The following is a 7,432-nucleotide window of genomic DNA, read 5'->3' on the forward strand; positions in this document are numbered from 1 at the left end:
CCAATCATGGTATCTGCCAATATCGATTACAGAGCCCATACTTTAAAATCAGATTACTTTACTGCATGGTACTCTTTTATGTCAATGAAAGGTCCCTGTGACAAAATAAATATTAATGCAATAAGGTGTGTTTATAACAAAGACCACAAGGACACGCACACATATTGCTAATCCAGCTTTTAAGCAGTAGAAAGAGATTTTCAAACGGCAAAAGCCATGAAAATGTTTACTCATCTTGGGTAAACACAGTTATTATCACAGTTCAGGACACATAAGCAAGCATGCAAAGAATGTTGGGACTTTCTGCAGTTGTGAGGACACCAGTTGCTGTAATTAATTTGGTAGCCCTTTGCCCGAATCTTAACCATCACAACTAAATGTCTTGCCCTACCCCTACTCCTAAACCTAACCCATATCAGTAATTAAACCATTAAACTGCCTTTGCAACTGGTGAGACTAATAAATGTGTCCACACAACCACAGAAAGACGTGAACACAACAAACACACACATAAACACTTAGGCTTGAGTAACACTGCTGCTTCTGAGAGGAAGAAGGCGTTTTCCTTTCAGCTCCTGAGGGACGCAGCATGTTTGAGGATGTACAGTAAGTGCTCTCTCTCTCTCTCTGTGTAGTGTGTGTGTGTTTGTGTGTGTGTGTATGTGTGTGTGTGTGTGTGTGTGTGTGTGTGTGTGTGTCCATCTATGGGAGGGTGTGTGGGGGCTACTTCCTGAATGCAACCAATCCAGAAGCAAAAGGAATGGACCCTTATTCAGTCTCCTGTCGGTAAACGCTGTGTGTGTGTGTGTGTGTGTCTCTCTCTCTCACACACACACACAGCTGCGGCTTCTTCACAGCTGAAACCACAGGCAGGAGGATACAAGAAAATAAGCTCTACAGAAGAAAGAAGTTAAATTTATGGGCTTAGGACATAAACGATCAAACACTCTACATGCCAGCACTTGCCCCAACTCTCACACACACACACACACACGCTCACCATACTTCCAAATTAAGTTGGCTGTGCGAAACATAGAACCTTAGTTGTCCTGGTCAACTGTTCATTCATGCCATTTTCCTTCCTGAGGTGAGTTGGCAAAAAGCATTCATACATTGGTGCAGGATTTGAGAAAAACAGCTTGGATGTCCTCACAGCTGCAAATATTTACACAGTAGGTAAAAAGTGCCGCTGTGTTTCATTCGATGCTTGGAAAGGAGCAAGCAATTCCTTTAAAAAATGCTCAGACTGCAAAGAAACAAGTACAGAGTAATTCTTTCCCCCCGGGACAAATTACTTGATTTGGTATCATGAATTCCTGACAGAGACAAATATTCAGTAAGGGAACACACACACACACTTATTCAGGCCCTCTACATACCTCCACACACACACCACACAGTATGTATCTGCATAGATTGTTACCACTAGTTAGAGTTATTAGAGTCCCACCACATACTGGAATCTACTCACACTAGACTGCTGGCTTTGTTACCCTTGGGTCTTTCTCTACAGTTTTTTCTCTGTCGCTGTGTGCTTGTCTTTCCAGAGTGACGAGAAAACCTTAGAGCAATACATAGCAGAGTTTTGCATTTAATAAAAATGTGAAAAATTAACTAAAACAGAGAGGAAATTTGCAGGAACGAAAGAGGCAAAACAGTGGAGGTGTCTGCAAAGTAGTGGACGGCTCCTGCAGGATTTCTGAGTGTAGTCAAGTGTTTCTATAAATACAGGCCCTCCTGCACTGCTCTGCAATTTACACACACAAACACACACACACACCTCTATCTTTGTAAGGACACTCATTGACGTAATGCGTGCCCTTGCCCCTTACCTTAACCGTAATCATCATAACCGAATGCCAAAGCCGAACCTTTAACCGGAATCTAACCTGAATGCTTTTAACCGTCAAACAGACATTTGAGGTCGCAGCGAGCGGCCAAAACGTCCACACCTTCCCAAAGAAGACCTCACTCAGCAGAGTCAAACTCACACACACTACTGCTACACTCATATTAGCCACAGGAAGTGTCGAGCCAGAAAGGTGTAGCTATTGATTCTCTGTGACATTTGTATTTCTCCAAACTGACCTCTATCTAAAACTAAAGCAGAGGGTCGGTGTTGAGGAATATCCCAGATACATGTGATGCGTGTCTGAAAATGAAGCAAAACAACTTCTTTCACTCCATAATGATACGTTTCTGCTGGAGATATAATGGATTACACGACATTCATTTTGGTCCTGTGATGCCAATTGAGTAGACTGAAGCTGCACAATGTGGCTCGAAAGCACATGAATTGGATGAAGTTCAGTGTTTTTCACAATCAGATCATCTTTATCTCTACAAACACAAAGATCATCTGCATAAAAACATCCACAGGAAGTGAACGCTGCCCGTACAAAGACTGCTTCTCATGTGGCGTCACACTCGGTCAAGGTGACCTTATGAACGCAGCCGGAGTGGAAATAAGCACGAGCTCATCAAGTGGATGAGCAGGGGGGGGGGGCTTGTTTGCTGGTTTGCTCTGTGATTGTCTCTTCCAGCCAATTACATTTAAATTAATAGGCGAGCAGATTCAGTTTTACAGATGACAGCGTTTGGAGCGTTTGTGTTTTGATCGACCAACATGTGAGACATTAACACTCTGGATTGATGTGCTGTTAGAAGACGTGTCTGGTGAAGACTTTCTTCTCAACAGAACAGCTGTTTTTCAGATGATTAGAATTCATTTTCAACAGTAGATGGTTACTTAACTGCTATTATCATATTTAGCTTGTTTGAGGAAATGAGAGCCTGGATGATTTCAGGACAAATAACTGTCAGTAAACCTTCAGTGTTTGAAATGTATCTGTCCAATACCTTGGTTGGTCAATAAGTACCTTTCACAGAAATATTTTGTATTGAGGGTTATGTTTGATTGTTCAGAATAAACAATTCTGAAAAGATTTGTATTTATGTTTGAATATAACATTAAAAATATGATAATTTTGTATTTGAGTTTCTATATTTGGTTGTCTGTGTTTTCTTTTTATTAAGAGTTATTTGTAATAATTCAATGTTGAACTGTAAAAGACTCAGTCACATTTCTGTGTGGAAGGGTTTGATAACGACATCTTAGAAATCATTACCTGCAGAATACCAAATTGTACAAGTGCATCTAAATTTCACACCACATCCTCTAAGAAAGTTTAGTTTTCAAGAAATAATCATAGATCTCATCAGTGTACTGACTTCAGGTTTAGGTGCAGCACGTCCACAGAATTCAAATATTCAAAGTGTGCTCTTATTAGTACACTGCAAGTCTGAAGCATCAGCTGCCTCAGGATACTGCAATTCATTAGCATTTTCTTGCATGTGGAATATGAAGTGGAGGGAGAAAGGGCTCCGCACCTCAGCCCTTTAACACACTTTGCAATATGCAGAATATAGAGCACCATGTTTTTTTTCAGTATTTGAAAAGCACATTGAATCTTGTTTGAGTCCAATTATCAATATATGAAATTTGTTCACAAATAGGAGATCATTAAGGCGGAAAATGTGTTTAACCAAACCTCATGAGGCTGCAACATGAAAGAGAATATGAATGAACTTCCCTGACTATTTCTGCTTATCACAGATATCACAGGCATCATATGCTTGTGTTTTCCATGGATTCATTCATTACAATAATCACTTACTCGATAACAAAGCTCCGAAATGCAAATTTGAGGACTTCAAACTGTACAAACCCACCCATATATTAAAGACAATTAACATATGCTTGATTTGATTCCTAGACAAAGCCAAAATTAGGCACTTTTTGGTGGAATAAACAAAGGAATGGGCGGTAAAAAATGAAACATAAACTACCGCAACATAATTTGCACAGATAGAAAGTCTGATATAGACGGATAGAATGCTCATGTGATCCTTACCATTTCTATTAAATAGAAATAATAATTTGACATTAATCGTGATCATAATCGATATCATCTCCATATCTCCAAGTCTTAACTAAAGACTTTGAAGTAAACAATTAATACTCAATCAAGTTGCTGATCAACTTCCTGCAGATTGGCTCATTGATTATTTCATCAATAGATTGATTAAATGTGTAGATATGTCAAATTCTGTACAGTTAAAAAAACACCTGATCAACTACTAACAAAAACCAAACTACTTAGCACACTCAGGTGGTAAAAAACCCAACATAACTGGGTCAATGAAGCATCCACATCTGAATCGAATAAGAGGAAAACTAAACCTAACTGGGTGGTTGCGATATAAGGTGAAGAGCTCGGACACATGCAGGTAAACTCCGGGTATGATCCAGAGGGAAATCGAACGCCTGAGGAGGCAGATTTGGGCTGAAACTGTGGATTAGTCCGGTTTCCCTTGGTTTAGCTCCACATTGACTCCATGTGACTGTGACGGTGCCTTGCTCCTTTTCTCCCCAACTTACCAAAAAGGAAAAGTGCCCCAACGCCGCGGCTGGAGCTGGAGCGAACTTCTCCGGATGTTGTCCCGTTCAAATTAGCGAACGGTCAAATTAGCTCTTTTGGTTTTTTAGTTTTTTTAAAAAGTGAAGGAAACGGCGGCTCACACACACTTTTCTTCACCGTTCAGCTCGTGGGGTAGTCCCGCAAAACACACACATCACTCACCGCCGACTTGTTCCAGTGGAGGTGGAGGGGGGGGGGGACGTCCGGGCAGCTTCCTGCCGACTTTGGCGACCTGGCAAGCGGGGACCAGTCGGTGGATAGTCCGGTAGAAGGGTCGTGGAGGCTGGGGGTCGTTAACGGTCCGAGTTGTTTCACTTCGCCCCGTCTGGCTCACCCTCTCCCCGCCTCCTCTCTCCCTCTCTCCCGTCGACTGTTCCTGCTTCTCCTCCCTCTCTCTATCTCTCCCTCTCCCTCTCTCTCTCCCTATCCAGCATTCCAATATGGCTGCTGCTCACACACACACACTCACTCACACACACGCACACACACACTCCCTGGAGCTCCTTGCAGCAGGAAACCCATGAATGAATGGACGTGTTTACACTTTACATGCTATTACAACTTAATTATACACCATTAAGTCAAAGTTTACTCTTGTCTCGATTAGATAAACTCACATGATGGAGGAAATATACTCAGAACTTTGATGTATTACAAGTTGAAGTCATGCATCAAAGTTTCAATAGCAGTACCCTCAAAAAACAGTAATAAAACGTACAGTAAAGTACAGTAATGTGTTTTATATCATTGGATTGTAACCCTGTGCAGTATTCATTCTGCCTGTTCAATACAAGAGTCCATGTGGAATTCATTCACTGTACATATTCTCACACTGCACATGTGTCTTGTTTTTACACTGACTGTATATATTCGTATTTATTACATTCATATGTTCATATGTTCTGGATATTTCTTCACACTTAAGTATCACATGTTAGTTATTATAACTGGTGCCTATTTGTGACTCGTGCTGCTGTAATATTACAAATTTCCCCATTGTGGGATTGATGAAGGAATATATTATTTGAACTTAATTAGTGGTGCATTAATGGGTTCGATCTATAGCTAGAAATGTATTATTTGATATGTTGCTGGATGGATTTTTTTTTTTTTTTAATGGCTTAATTTTTGTATTGATAATCTAAATCCACATAGTAAATAGTAGTTAGAGATGTGAAATGACCACAGAGGATTAAAAAGCTGCACAAAATATTGTGGACCACACAAGCACCTCAGTTTTTACTGAACACTTGATTTTCACCAACAAATATCAACACAATCTATGACTACAGTGTATTAACCCTCACATGTCTGAGTTGTAAAGTACGAGGTGTGTGTTGTAGGAAGGTTAGTTCACCATCTCATTTCACTTTGGGTACATCCTGCCAAAAGGAAGTGCCGTGACCCGGATTCGAACCGGGGTTGCTGCGGCCACAACGCAGAGTACTAACCACTATACGATCACGGCTGGCCACCTGGGATGAAGAATGCCACTCACACATATCAAGTGAGTCTCTGCCCCTCCCCCTCGTCACTGACATTATAGTTCATTCATTCCCTGGAAGTTCTTTTCTTCAGACTTCTGTCTTCATGCTTTTTAAAGTTGTAACGTTGGAAAAACACAATCAATGTGTTCTATCCCCAAAAAATGTTGACAGGTGGAACTGTGAAGAATAAGAAATAAAATATCCTAGGTCATGATTTCGATTTGGAAAGTATTTATATAAAATAAGATAAAAAATAAATGCTCAGGAAAAGTTATAAATACGTAAATAAAAAAAATAAACTATGAGAAAGTAATGTACAATGTAAACAGAATACATACAGCTTAACACTATTGCATTTATATAATCGATATATATATAAAACAATGCCACACCATGTGCTTTTGGCGCATTCCCTCTTTACGGGCTCAAGGCTGACACCTGGTGGTCACAAGTCACAATCGCAGTATGTTTGCATTTCCTGAGGGTATGGATTTTTATACAGCCCCTATACTCTAACCTGCAGGCTTGTATTGTTTTTTCTCTATGTCGTGGAAGAAATATAAATTATTTTAGTCATCCCTCCATAGCTTCCAAAAGGCTAGGGCCTTTGGAGTTTGGTCCTGGGGCCTCTCTGTGGTGGGGATACAGGTCTGCCGCCACAGTTAAAAAAAAACTGTAAAACCACTTCACAGTAATTATCCATTATGTTCTCTATTAATTACAGAGGGAATCAAATTAGCCATGTAAGTGTAAGATATGATATCTGTACTTTTACTTTAGCGTAAGCATAGAATATATGTTGAATTCTTTTTTTGTAAAGATTACTGCTTCACCGTACAGCTCAGTTTGTTATGTAATTTCTAGAAAATTGCTGCCGTGACCCGGATTCGAACCGGGGTTGCTGCGGCCACAACGCAGAGTACTAACCTCTATACGATCACGGCTGGCTGTACATTTGTGTGCAAGACCTTGGTGTAACAGCCACAATCAATTCCTACAGATCCGAAACAGGCGTTTCTGAGTTCAATCTATAGTAAAACTGCAAAATGATAAAATAGGTATAACTTCCTTGATGAAACATTTGCATGAATCCTGTGATCTGTCTCACTCTCTTTTTTAAAAACTTCATTCGACACTCAACAGTTTACAAACACGTGGAAAAAAGGAACTATGAATATTAACACAGCAAAATATACGATATAAGTATAAGTGAATAAAGTAATTGTCGAAATTAAAATAAACAAATAATAATAATAGGCTGGCATGACCGAAAGTTAATAGTATAAGTAATATAACATTCTAATTTTAAAGCTCAGGGGGGAGTTCCAGTTGCATCTTCCGACTGGGGGGTAGAAAAATACTTAAAATTACAGAAACCATCTTGAAGAAGAATATGTTGAATTTGTACTTTAACTTTTTCTGTTTAGCTCCATTCACCATCAAGGAGGAGGCGTAGTTTTATCC

At 39.9% G+C, this 7,432-nt stretch overlaps 1 protein-coding gene and 2 non-coding genes across 3 annotated transcripts in view; all 3 read right to left on the reverse strand.

Moving 5' to 3' along the window:
* Positions 1-4,881, reverse strand: part of ptk2aa (protein tyrosine kinase 2aa) — a 55,686-nt gene extending 50,805 nt beyond the window's left edge. The window contains exon 1 of the mRNA XM_061092466.1: positions 4,644-4,881. The gene's annotated coding sequence lies outside the window, so the exon portion shown is untranslated. The remainder of the gene's footprint in view (positions 1-4,643) is intronic.
* A 996-nt stretch (positions 4,882-5,877) lies between these two features.
* On the reverse strand, positions 5,878-5,949 carry trnah-gug (transfer RNA histidin (anticodon GUG)). Its single transcript has one exon. It is a non-coding gene; the product is annotated as a tRNA-His (tRNA).
* Positions 5,950-6,840: 891 nt separating this feature from the next.
* trnah-gug (transfer RNA histidin (anticodon GUG)) lies at positions 6,841-6,912 on the reverse strand. The gene has a single exon. It is a non-coding gene; the product is annotated as a tRNA-His (tRNA).
* Between the last annotated feature and the right edge of the window lie 520 nt (positions 6,913-7,432).

Source organism: Limanda limanda, chromosome 19 (assembly GCF_963576545.1).
Source record: "Limanda limanda chromosome 19, fLimLim1.1, whole genome shotgun sequence".
In the NCBI taxonomy this organism is placed as follows: Eukaryota; Metazoa; Chordata; class Actinopteri; order Pleuronectiformes; family Pleuronectidae; genus Limanda; species Limanda limanda.